The sequence below is a fragment of the Schistocerca serialis genome, unplaced genomic scaffold, assembly GCF_023864345.2.
Source record: "Schistocerca serialis cubense isolate TAMUIC-IGC-003099 unplaced genomic scaffold, iqSchSeri2.2 HiC_scaffold_155, whole genome shotgun sequence".
Lineage (NCBI taxonomy): Eukaryota > Metazoa > Arthropoda > Insecta > Orthoptera > Acrididae > Schistocerca > Schistocerca serialis.
The window spans coordinates 222,501-235,000 of NW_026047714.1; the positions used below are offsets into that span (position 1 = coordinate 222,501).

At 56.1% G+C, this 12,500-nt stretch overlaps 2 non-coding genes and 1 pseudogene across 2 annotated transcripts; all 3 read right to left on the reverse strand.

Annotated features, from left to right (window-relative positions):
* LOC126443530 (large subunit ribosomal RNA) overlaps positions 1-5,298 on the reverse strand; it is a 7,964-nt pseudogene extending 2,666 nt beyond the window's left edge.
* A 188-nt stretch (positions 5,299-5,486) lies between these two features.
* Positions 5,487-5,641, reverse strand: LOC126443493 (5.8S ribosomal RNA). The gene has a single exon (XR_007581958.1). It is a non-coding gene; the product is annotated as a 5.8S ribosomal RNA (ribosomal RNA).
* Positions 5,642-5,994: 353 nt separating this feature from the next.
* LOC126443510 (small subunit ribosomal RNA) lies at positions 5,995-7,903 on the reverse strand. Its single transcript, XR_007581973.1, has one exon. It is a non-coding gene; the product is annotated as a small subunit ribosomal RNA (ribosomal RNA).
* Between the last annotated feature and the right edge of the window lie 4,597 nt (positions 7,904-12,500).

Below are 12,500 nucleotides of genomic sequence, written 5' to 3' on the forward strand. Positions count from 1 at the left end.
GGGTGCGGCTGAGGGCCAGCCCGTGGTACAGGCCAGGGAGAAGCACGTTGGTGAGAGCGTGGAGGCGCTGTTGCGGCTTCAGCGGAGCTCGGGAGATGACGTCAAGCTGCTCCACCAGGTGACGACGTGGATTGAAGACACAGCGACCCGCCGTGGAGAATTGCAGCCCCAGGTACCGGAAGGTTTCACCCACACGCAGGGCAGGCATGGTGGTATTGCCCGCTGTGAAGGTGACATTGCTGTCCACCTTCACCTTCTTCTCGCGCCCTGACGCGACTAAAGCGAGGGTGAAACACTTCCGGGCGTTGATCTGCAGCCCTAGGTGGGCGAGGGCTGCGGTAGCTGCGTCGATGAGGGACTGCAAGCCCCTCGGGGTCGCTGCAAACAGCAAGACGTCATCTGCAAAGGCCGCAGCGTTGACTCTGCGACCGAGGATCCGAGCTCCGATGTGGGAGGGCAGTTGGCCTAAAACGTAGTCCACCGCAAAGTTGAACAGGAGGGGGGAGAGGGGATCGCCCTGGCGAACGCCCCGTGCTGGCTGCACAGACACGCCCACGCCGGCGCCGTCCGCTATCACTGTCGTGCTGCCCTCGTAGCACCGCTCGACATACTCGACAAAGCAATCCGGTAGGCCATGCGCCTTCAGCACGGGGCGAAGGGCAGCATGATCCACCGAATCGAATGCCTTAGATACATCGATCGACGCCACAAAGACAGAGCGGCAGGAGCGAACTGCGTCGGTGAGAGCAGTGTCCAGGATGAAAGTGTTTTCCAACATCCCATCCCGAGGGATGAATGCCCGCTGACGTTCGTCCACAGCACAAGCGCGCATCAGGCGTGACGCGAGAACCTTGTGAAAGGTCCGCGCCAACACCGAGCAGACCGTAATGGGGCGAAAGTCAGCGGGGGATGTTGGTGCAGCCGTTTTCGGGAGAAGGGACGTCCGCGCGCGAAGCAGGCGTTCCGGAAGGGCGCGGGCCAGAAGGAAGAGATTCATCACTTTCACCAGGACTTCGTGCGGCAGGCGCCGCAACTCCGCTGGGGTAAGGCCGTCCGGCCCAGCTGCTGATCCCCTGGGCGGCAACGCGGCGGCGACCTCCTCATGTGTGACCGGCCCCCATAGGCACTCAAGAGCGACAGGCTCCGAGTGCGGAAGGAGGCGGTCACGAATGAAGCCCGCGGTGGAGACGGGCTTCTTAGTGAAGAGGTCCGCCCAGAAGTCCAGCAGACCAGGGATGGCAGGTGGCGGCTGGAGCAGGGTGCCATCCAAGAGGCCGCGCACGCAACGTGCACGCGACCGTCGGAAGGCATCCTGCGTTCTCGCGTATTCCCAGCGGCGCCGCTTGCGCTTCTGCGTCGGCGGCGCGGCAGGCGGCCGCTTCGATGGTTGGCGCGGCCGCTGTGTCCTGGTGATCGATCTCTCCCCTCTGGACCCGACCGACGCAAGGGCATCCGGGAGCATGCCCAGGATGACATCGGGCGGCGTGCCCCGCCCCAGACCTATGACTCGATCCAGGGCAGAGAAACGCTGGGCGGAAGCAGGTAGCCCCGCCAGATGCTCCCAGATGGCGGCGTCAGTCGGCCCCTCCGGCGGCGGCCCGGTGGTGTCGGCCGCGAAGTCCTCGGCTGCGTCGACGGGCGGCGCAGCGGCCTCGCCCGCGTCAGGCAGCGGGCTCGCTGCTCCCCGGCGAGACGCCGGCTCTTCCCCCCGACCGATCTCAAGCGCCTCCATGAACTGGCGGACAAGCTGCTTGTGGGCAGCTTGCCGCCGTCGGCACTTGATTGCCTCAAGCGTTCGGTCGGGGAACATCCTGATGAGTTCTTGATTTACAAAGAAGAACCGGGCGTCCCTCTCGAGGAACAGTTCGGCCTCTGCCTTGGCGAGCGACAGGACTTCTTCCTCCGTCCACCTCGCGCGATGCCTCTCCGTCACGATCTCCGCGTTGGCGGCCGCAAGATGTTGGCGGCGGCGATGGACCCCGAGACCATTCTTGGTGGTGAAGCTGCGGTGGCCCTCACTACAGGCGTATACTGCTGCAAAAGTTACAAGATTTTCGGCACGGCCGGTTGGCCGGCTAGGTGCTGGGGGAGTTGGGGTGGCACCTTCAGCGGAAGGGCCACCACTTATTCTCTGGTTACTGCCCCCAACCAAAAAAGGGATAATGCGAGGGGGGGCTGGTAACCCCCCCAAGCCCCTGGTGCGGTCTTCCACTCTGCGAAAATCAGCGGGCCCACGAGAAGGGGAGAAGACCGCAGGAGAGGAGAGGCTAAGAGGGCTAGGCCCATGTATTGCGCATCACTCTCCCTGTAACCATAACCCAAGGAAGGCACCTCGCAGCAGCAGCACGACTACATCAAGACCGCACTTCGAAAAGCCAAGTCCGGATGCAGCCACACCGCCGCCACTTGGCCACCTTAAGAGAGTCATAGTTACTCCCGCCGTTTACCCGCGCTTGCTTGAATTTCTTCACGTTGACATTCAGAGCACTGGGCAGAAATCACATTGCGTCAACACCCGCTAGGGCCATCGCAATGCTTTGTTTTAATTAGACAGTCGGATTCCCCCAGTCCGTGCCAGTTCTGAGTTGATCGTTGAATGGCGGCCGAAGAGAATCCGCGCACCCGCGCGCCCCCGGAGGAGCACGCTAAGGCGGACGCGGCCTCGCAGCAAGGAAGATCCGTGGGAGGCCAAGGCACGGGACCGAGCTCGGATCCTGCACGCAGGTTGAAGCACCGGGGCGCGAACGCCGCGCAGGCGCGCGCATCCTGCACCGCCGGCCAGCACGAGGCCGACCAACGGCGAGAGCAGACCACGCCCGCGCTAAACGCCCGCACTTACCGGCACCCCTACGGCACTCACCTCGCCCAGGCCCGGCACGTTAGCGCTGACCCACTTCCCGACCAAGCCCGACACGCCCCGATCCTCAGAGCCAATCCTTATCCCGAAGTTACGGATCCAATTTGCCGACTTCCCTTACCTACATTATTCTATCGACTAGAGGCTCTTCACCTTGGAGACCTGCTGCGGATATGGGTACGAACCGGCGCGACACCTCCACGTGGCCCTCTCCCGGATTTTCAAGGTCCGAGGGGAAGATCGGGACACCGCCGCAACTGCGGTGCTCTTCGCGTTCCAAACCCTATCTCCCTGCTAGAGGATTCCAGGGAACTCGAACGCTCATGCAGAAAAGAAAACTCTTCCCCGATCTCCCGACGGCGTCTCCGGGTCCTTTTGGGTTACCCCGACGAGCATCTCTAAAAGAGGGGCCCGACTTGTATCGGTTCCGCTGCCGGGTTCCGGAATAGGAACCGGATTCCCTTTCGCCCAACGGGGGCCAGCACAAAGCGCATCATGCTATGACGGCCCCCATCAACATCGGATTTCTCCTAGGGCTTAGGATCGACTGACTCGTGTGCAACGGCTGTTCACACGAAACCCTTCTCCGCGTCAGCCCTCCAGGGCCTCGCTGGAGTATTTGCTACTACCACCAAGATCTGCACCGACGGCGGCTCCAGGCAGGCTCACGCCCAGACCCTTCTGCGCCCACCGCCGCGACCCTCCTACTCGTCAGGGCTTCGCGGCCGGCCGCAAGGACCGGCCATGACTGCCAGACTGACGGCCGAGTATAGGCACGACGCTTCAGCGCCATCCATTTTCAGGGCTAGTTGCTTCGGCAGGTGAGTTGTTACACACTCCTTAGCGGATTCCGACTTCCATGGCCACCGTCCTGCTGTCTTAAGCAACCAACGCCTTTCATGGTTTCCCATGAGCGTCGATTCGGGCGCCTTAACTCGGCGTTTGGTTCATCCCACAGCGCCAGTTCTGCTTACCAAAAGTGGCCCACTTGGCACTCCGATCCGAGTCGTTTGCTCGCGGCTTCAGCATATCAAGCAAGCCGGAGATCTCACCCATTTAAAGTTTGAGAATAGGTTGAGGTCGTTTCGGCCCCAAGGCCTCTAATCATTCGCTTTACCGGATGAGACTCGTACGAGCACCAGCTATCCTGAGGGAAACTTCGGAGGGAACCAGCTACTAGATGGTTCGATTAGTCTTTCACCCCTATACCCAGCTCCGACGATCGATTTGCACGTCAGAATCGCTACGGACCTCCATCAGGGTTTCCCCTGACTTCGTCCTGGCCAGGCATAGTTCACCATCTTTCGGGTCCCAACGTGTACGCTCTAGGTGCGCCTCACCTCGCAATGAGGACGAGACGCCCCGGGAGTGCGGAGGCCGCCGCCCCGTGAAGGGCGGGGAAGCCCCATCCTCCCTCGGCCCGCGCAAGGCGAGACCTTCACTTTCATTACGCCTTTAGGTTTCGTACAGCCCAATGACTCGCGCACATGTTAGACTCCTTGGTCCGTGTTTCAAGACGGGTCGTGAAATTGTCCAAAGCTGAAGCGCCGCTGACGGGAGCGATTATTCCGCCCGAGAGCATCCCGAGCCAACAGCGGCGCGGGTCCGGGGCCGGGCCAGGTAGGTCCGTCATCCGGGAAGAACCGCGCGCGCTTGCCGGGAGCCCGAGCGCCCAAAGGGGCGAATCGACTCCTCCAGATATACCGCCGGGCAGCCAGCCAGGACACCGGGGCTCTGCCCAACAGACGCGAACCGAGGCCCGCGGAAGGACAGGCTGCGCACCCGGGCCGTAGGCCGGCACCCAGCGGGTCGCGACGTCCTACTAGGGGAGAAGTGCGGCCCACCGCACACCGGAACGGCCCCGCCCCGCGGCGAGTGGAAAGGCAACCGGACACGACCCCGCCGCGAATTGCTCCGCGCGGGCGGCCGGCCCCATCTGCCGAGGGCGGAGGCCAGTGGCCGGATGGGCGTGAATCTCACCCGTTCGACCTTTCGGACTTCTCACGTTTACCCCAGAACGGTTTCACGTACTTTTGAACTCTCTCTTCAAAGTTCTTTTCAACTTTCCCTCACGGTACTTGTTCGCTATCGGTCTCGTGGTCATATTTAGTCTCAGATGGAGTTTACCACCCACTTGGAGCTGCACTCTCAAGCAACCCGACTCGAAGGAGAGGTCCCGCCGACGCTCGCACCGGCCGCTACGGGCCTGGCACCCTCTACGGGCCGTGGCCTCATTCAAGTTGGACTTGGGCTCGGCGCGAGGCGTCGGGGTAGTGGACCCTCCCAAACACCACATGCCACGACAGGCGGCAGCCTGCGGGGTTCGGTGCTGGACTCTTCCCTGTTCGCTCGCCGCTACTGGGGGAATCCTTGTTAGTTTCTTTTCCTCCGCTTAGTAATATGCTTAAATTCAGCGGGTAGTCTCGCCTGCTCTGAGGTCGTTGTACGAGGTGTCGCACGCCACACCGCCAGCCGGCTGTGCACGCTACCGAGTAAGTACCGGTATGCGAACCGCCAGGCGACGGGCGCGCATCGCACGTTTAAGGAGACGCGGCCGGCCCCACAGGCGGCCACGACACTCCCAGGTCTGCGAAGCGGGGCAAACGCCGCGCGCTTCAGTATACGTAGCCGACCCTCAGCCAGACGTGGCCCGGGAACGGAATCCATGGACCGCAATGTGCGTTCGAAACGTCGATGTTCATGTGTCCTGCAGTTCACATGTCGACGCGCAATTTGCTGCGTTCTTCATCGACCCACGAGCCGAGTGATCCACCGTCCTGGGTGATCTTTTCATAGTTTCCACCATCTCTTTCGAGACAGTTGCATAGGCGGGACTGAGGCGTGTGGCGGCCCTGTTCCAGCGTTCAGTGTCCAACGGCCTCACGGCCGATGGGCGTCGTACGGCTCCACACCGGAGCGGACAGGCAGTCGGGCGAAAGTCATTCAAAACCGGCGCCAGGCGCCAGGTGCCGCAGGCCAGCCGCTCCAGCGCTTCAGCGCTCGTACCACACAACATTGCCGTTAGTTTTGAGACGAACGCGTGGTTCCGCACGCGGCGCACGGCTACTGCGAGCCGTACAGGTAGCTGCGTGTTGCGCGACACGACACGCACATCGAAAGACATGCAGTCTAGTCGGTAATGATCCTTCCGCAGGTTCACCTACGGAAACCTTGTTACGACTTTTACTTCCTCTAAATGATCAAGTTTGGTCATCTTTCCGGTAGCATCGGCAACGACAGAGTCAATGCCGCGTACCAGTCCGAAGACCTCACTAAATCATTCAATCGGTAGTAGCGACGGGCGGTGTGTACAAAGGGCAGGGACGTAATCAACGCGAGCTTATGACTCGCGCTTACTGGGAATTCCTCGTTCATGGGGAACAATTGCAAGCCCCAATCCCTAGCACGAAGGAGGTTCAGCGGGTTACCCCGACCTTTCGGCCTAGGAAGACACGCTGATTCCTTCAGTGTAGCGCGCGTGCGGCCCAGAACATCTAAGGGCATCACAGACCTGTTATTGCTCAATCTCGTGCGGCTAGAAGCCGCCTGTCCCTCTAAGAAGAAAAGTAATCGCTGACAGCACGAAGGATGTCACGCGACTAGTTAGCAGGCTAGAGTCTCGTTCGTTATCGGAATTAACCAGACAAATCGCTCCACCAACTAAGAACGGCCATGCACCACCACCCACCGAATCAAGAAAGAGCTATCAATCTGTCAATCCTTCCGGTGTCCGGGCCTGGTGAGGTTTCCCGTGTTGAGTCAAATTAAGCCGCAGGCTCCACTCCTGGTGGTGCCCTTCCGTCAATTCCTTTAAGTTTCAGCTTTGCAACCATACTTCCCCCGGAACCCAAAAGCTTTGGTTTCCCGGAGGCTGCCCGCCGAGTCATCGGAGGAACTGCGGCGGATCGCTGGCTGGCATCGTTTATGGTTAGAACTAGGGCGGTATCTGATCGCCTTCGAACCTCTAACTTTCGTTCTTGATTAATGAAAACATACTTGGCAAATGCTTTCGCTTCTGTTCGTCTTGCGACGATCCAAGAATTTCACCTCTAACGTCGCAATACGAATGCCCCCGCCTGTCCCTATTAATCATTACCTCGGGTTCCGAAAACCAACAAAATAGAACCGAGGTCCTATTCCATTATTCCATGCACACAGTATTCAGGCGGGCTTGCCTGCTTTAAGCACTCTAATTTGTTCAAAGTAAACGTGCCGGCCCACCGAGACACTCAATAAAGAGCACCCTGGTAGGATTTCAACGGGGTCCGCCTCGGGACGCACGAGCACGCACGAGGCGGTCGCACGCCTTCGGCTCGCCCCACCGGCAGGACGTCCCACGATACATGCCAGTTAAACACCGACGGGCGGTGAACCAACAGCGTGGGACACAAATCCAACTACGAGCTTTTTAACCGCAACAACTTTAATATACGCTATTGGAGCTGGAATTACCGCGGCTGCTGGCACCAGACTTGCCCTCCAATAGATACTCGTTAAAGGATTTAAAGTGTACTCATTCCGATTACGGGGCCTCGGATGAGTCCCGTATCGTTATTTTTCGTCACTACCTCCCCGTGCCGGGAGTGGGTAATTTGCGCGCCTGCTGCCTTCCTTGGATGTGGTAGCCGTTTCTCAGGCTCCCTCTCCGGAATCGAACCCTGATTCCCCGTTACCCGTTACAACCATGGTAGGCGCAGAACCTACCATCGACAGTTGATAAGGCAGACATTTGAAAGATGCGTCGCCGGTACGAGGACCGTGCGATCAGCCCAAAGTTATTCAGAGTCACCAAGGCAAACGGACCGGACGAGCCGACCGATTGGTTTTGATCTAATAAAAGCGTCCCTTCCATCTCTGGTCGGGACTCTGTTTGCATGTATTAGCTCTAGAATTACCACAGTTATCCAAGTAACGTGGGTACGATCTAAGGAACCATAACTGATTTAATGAGCCATTCGCGGTTTCACCTTAATGCGGCTTGTACTGAGACATGCATGGCTTAATCTTTGAGACAAGCATATGACTACTGGCAGGATCAACCAGGGAGCTGCGTCAACTAGAGCTGAGCAGCCGGCCGCCCGGGAGTGTGTCCCGGGGGCCCGCGCGAACACGCAAGCGTCCGCTCAATTATTCTGCAAACAGGAGGAGGCTGAGCTCCCCTGCACAACACACCTCGAAACCCTCTCAGGTCCCGGCGGCGCGCAGCGCCGTCCTAAGTACTTGGTCGGGTTCGAGAGAGGCGCAATCGCCCGGAGTTAGGCGAGTAGACGCTTTAGGTGCGACCACCCGTGCTCCCAACTGAGCTTGCCGCTGCCGACAGAGGCCCGGGAGCGTGCTGTCGTGGCATTGCCGGCGGGAGACAACACGCGCCACCTACGGTGACCGGCAGCTCCAACGCCAGCGCCACAGAAGGACAAAAGCCCCACTTGGGTGCCGAAGCGAACTCTCCCAGCACAGCGCACGCGCCAACACGTCCGCACAGCTGCGATACAAACCACCTGCGAGAACCGCTGGGGCGACCGAGCAGCAGACGGCGTCGCGGCGCCGAGCGCCGGGCGGCGGCGCATCCTCAGCGCACACAGTCCTCAATCGGACCAGCACACTGCAGATGGCCACCGCGCTTCGCACCGGGCCCGCGAGGACCTACTTTGGCCGCAAGGCGCCGCGAGCAGGGGGCGCCGGCGCGCAGCTGCGCCGCCTGCCGCGTCCGTCGGCCGGCGCGCCTGCCACTGGCCGCCCCCACCAGCCGGCTGTAGCGCGTGCGCCCACGCACCGCGCTGCCAGCACGCCGGGCGGCCCCCCCTCACCGGCCGGGGACGGTCCCACCCAGCCACCGCCGCGTATCGCCTCACACCCAGATCCCCTTTCGCGTTCGTGGGCATGGTGGGTCCCCTTTCACGTTCGTGGGCATGGTGGGTATCCCTGAAACAACCGGTTAATAGCTCGACCGATCGTCGCCAACACTGATTCACCTCTAGCGAGAACAACCGCACCACAACGGGTTACCTGTTGTTCATTTGCGTAACGTCACCAGCAAACGTAGACGTCCATCGCCATTTGCAACGAGTATTGCATGCCTGTGTCAGGTGTCACAACACACTACGTCTGCCCACATAGACGCAACAACATGTGCACGCCTCGAGAACACGTGGAAGGTAGCCCCCGTACGTATGCGGTGTCCATTGCGCGAACGACTGTCAGCCGGCCTCTGCAGGATGTCGCAGATGTGGAACGCGGTGCAACATGCTATCACGGTGTGTGAGAAGAGACGACTACGTCCGAATACACGCTCCACTACATCAACAGACTGCTCATGCTGATCGCCATCCAGGGCGTCCGTTCCTCCCACACGTCTGAATGGCGTACCACACTGCAATCCAGCTCTTATAGGGAGACGACACGTAGCTGCGTGCACAATATTTGGACTGTATGGTCTGCCGTTGCTAGGCGCAGTCGTCGTACGGTCACACATGTGCCACGATGTATCATTCAGTACATACGGACCAATGTGCAGTACAGTTTGTGGGTTTTGCGTACATCGGCGGACAGGTGACAGGCCGTACCACAACGTAGGCTGAGTACGTCGGCATGCGAAGGGCATTGAACATGCAAACTTCTCAACGACCAGCTTGCGAAGGCAGGGGGGAAGGGGGGGGGGCATGTACGTCCTGCTGCTATCCACATTACAGTGTATAGCAGGAGCATGTGGAAAGTCAGCAACACCTGCAAGGTGTTTAACATGACGCGATACACAGGGGACCGGGCAGTGCGAATAGCGAACTATATTGCGAGGGTTGCGGTTAGGCAACACTACACTAATTTAACGAGTTGCATAACAATTACAGAGCAGGTTCAGCGACAACGTGCGTCAGGTTAAGGCGCAATATAGGTTAGGTTGAGGCACAATATAGGTTAGGTTAAGGCACAACATGGGTTACGTTAAGGCACAAATTGGGTTACGTTAAGGCACAACATGGGTTACGTTAAGGCACAACATGGGTTACGTTAAGGCACAAATTAGGTTACGTTAAGGCACAAATTAGGTTACGTTAAGGCACAAATTAGGTTACGTTAAGGCACAAATTAGGTTACGTTAAGGCACAAATTAGGTTACGTTAAGGCACAAATTAGGTTACGTTAAGGCACAAATTAGGTTACGTTAAGGCACAAATTAGGTTACGTTAAGGCACAAATTAGGTTACGTTAAGGCACAAATTAGGTTACGTTAAGGCACAAATTAGGTTACGTTAAGGCACAAATTAGGTTACGTTAAGGCACAAATTAGGTTACGTTAAGGCACAAATTAGGTTACGTTAAGGCACAAATTAGGTTACGTTAAGGCACAAATTAGGTTACGTTAAGGCACAAATTAGGTTACGTTAAGGTACAATATGGGTTAGGTTAAGGTACAATATGGGTTAGGTTAAGGTACAATATGGGTTAGGTTAAGGTACAATATGGGTTAGGTTAAGGTACAATATGGGTTAGGTTAAGGCACAACGTAGGTTAGGTTAAGGCACAACGTAGGTTAGGTTAAGGCACAACATAGGTTAGGTTAAGGCACAACATAGGTTAGGTTAAGGCACAACATAGGTTAGGTTAAGGCACAACATAGGTTAGGTTAAGGCACAACATAGGTTAGGTTAAGGCACAACATAGGTTAGGTTAAGGCACAACATAGGTTAGGTTAAGGCACAACATAGGTTAGGTTAAGGCACAACATAGGTTAGGTTAAGGCACAACATAGGTTAGGTTAAGGCACAACATAGGTTAGGTTAAGGCACAACATAGGTTAGGTTAAGGCACAACGTAGGTTAGGTTAAGGCACAACGTAGGTTAGGTTAAGGCACAACGTAGGTTAGGTTAAGGCACAACGTAGGTTAGGTTAAGGCACAACGTAGGTTAGGTTAAGGCACAACGTAGGTTAGGTTAAGGCACAACGTAGGTTAGGTTAAGGCACAACGTAGGTTAGGTTAAGGCACAACGTAGGTTAGGTTAAGGCACAACGTAGGTTAGGTTAAGGCACAACGTAGGTTAGGTTAAGGCACAACGTAGGTTAGGTTAAGGCACAACATAGGTTAGGTTAAGGCACAACATAGGTTAGGTTAAGGCACAACATAGGTTAGGTTAAGGCACAACATAGGTTAGGTTAAGGCACAACATAGGTTAGGTTAAGGCACAACATAGGTTAGGTTAAGGCACAACATAGGTTAGGTTAAGGCACAACATAGGTTAGGTTAAGGCACAACATAGGTTAGGTTAAGGCACAACATAGGTTAGGTTAAGGCACAACATAGGTTAGGTTAAGGCACAACGTAGGTTAGGTTAAGGCACAACGTAGGTTAGGTTAAGGCACAACGTAGGTTAGGTTAAGGCACAACGTAGGTTAGGTTAAGGCACAACGTAGGTTAGGTTAAGGCACAACGTAGGTTAGGTTAAGGCACAACGTAGGTTAGGTTAAGGTACAACGTAGGTTAGGTTAAGGTACAACGTAGGTTAGGTTAAGGTACAACGTAGGTTAGGTTAAGGTACAACGTAGGTTAGGTTAAGGTACAACGTAGGTTAGGTTAAGGTACAACGTAGGTTAGGTTAAGGCACAACGTAGGTTAGGTTAAGGCACAACGTAGGTTAGGTTAAGGCACAACGTAGGTTAGGTTAAGGCACAACGTAGGTTAGGTTAAGGCACAACGTAGGTTAGGTTAAGGCACAACGTAGGTTAGGTTAAGGCACAACATAGGTTAGGTTAAGGCACAACATAGGTTAGGTTAAGGCACAACATAGGTTAGGTTAAGGCACAACATAGGTTAGGTTAAGGCACAACATAGGTTAGGTTAAGGCACAACATAGGTTAGGTTAAGGCACAACATAGGTTAGGTTAAGGCACAACATAGGTTAGGTTAAGGCACAACATAGGTTAGGTTAAGGCACAACATAGGTTAGGTTAAGGCACAACGTAGGTTAGGTTAAGGCACAACGTAGGTTAGGTTAAGGCACAACGTAGGTTAGGTTAAGGCACAACGTAGGTTAGGTTAAGGCACAACGTAGGTTAGGTTAAGGCACAACGTAGGTTAGGTTAAGGTACAACGTAGGTTAGGTTAAGGTACAACGTAGGTTAGGTTAAGGTACAACGTAGGTTAGGTTAAGGTACAACGTGGGTTAGGTTAAGGTACAACGTAGGTTAGGTTAAGGTACAACGTAGGTTAGGTTAAGGTACAACGTAGGTTAGGTTAAGGTACAACGTAGGTTAGGTGAAGGCGCAATGTAGGTTAGGTTAAGGTACGATATACCTTAGGTTAAGGTACAATATCGCTTAGGTTAAGGTACAATATAGCTTAGGTTAAGGTACACGTTGTAGGGAAAGGTGTATTTTGGGGGGGGAGGGGGCGGCAGGTTCGTTGATAGTGATTATCGTAAGTGCATGCCTGCGGGATCATCCGATTTGTCACGTCAGGATGCACTTGTGGCTCATGACAGGCGGCGCTCCGATTCCAAGGTTGTGGCAGATCTGTGTCTTTCATTCCTGCCATTGTTTGTGTACTGTGACAGGAGGCAGTATTGTGATGTTGGGTGCACCCCTGTGTAGGACATGTGTGGGTGTTCGTGGCTTAGCTGAGCAATGGCGGATGTCGGAAGGGTGGGATAT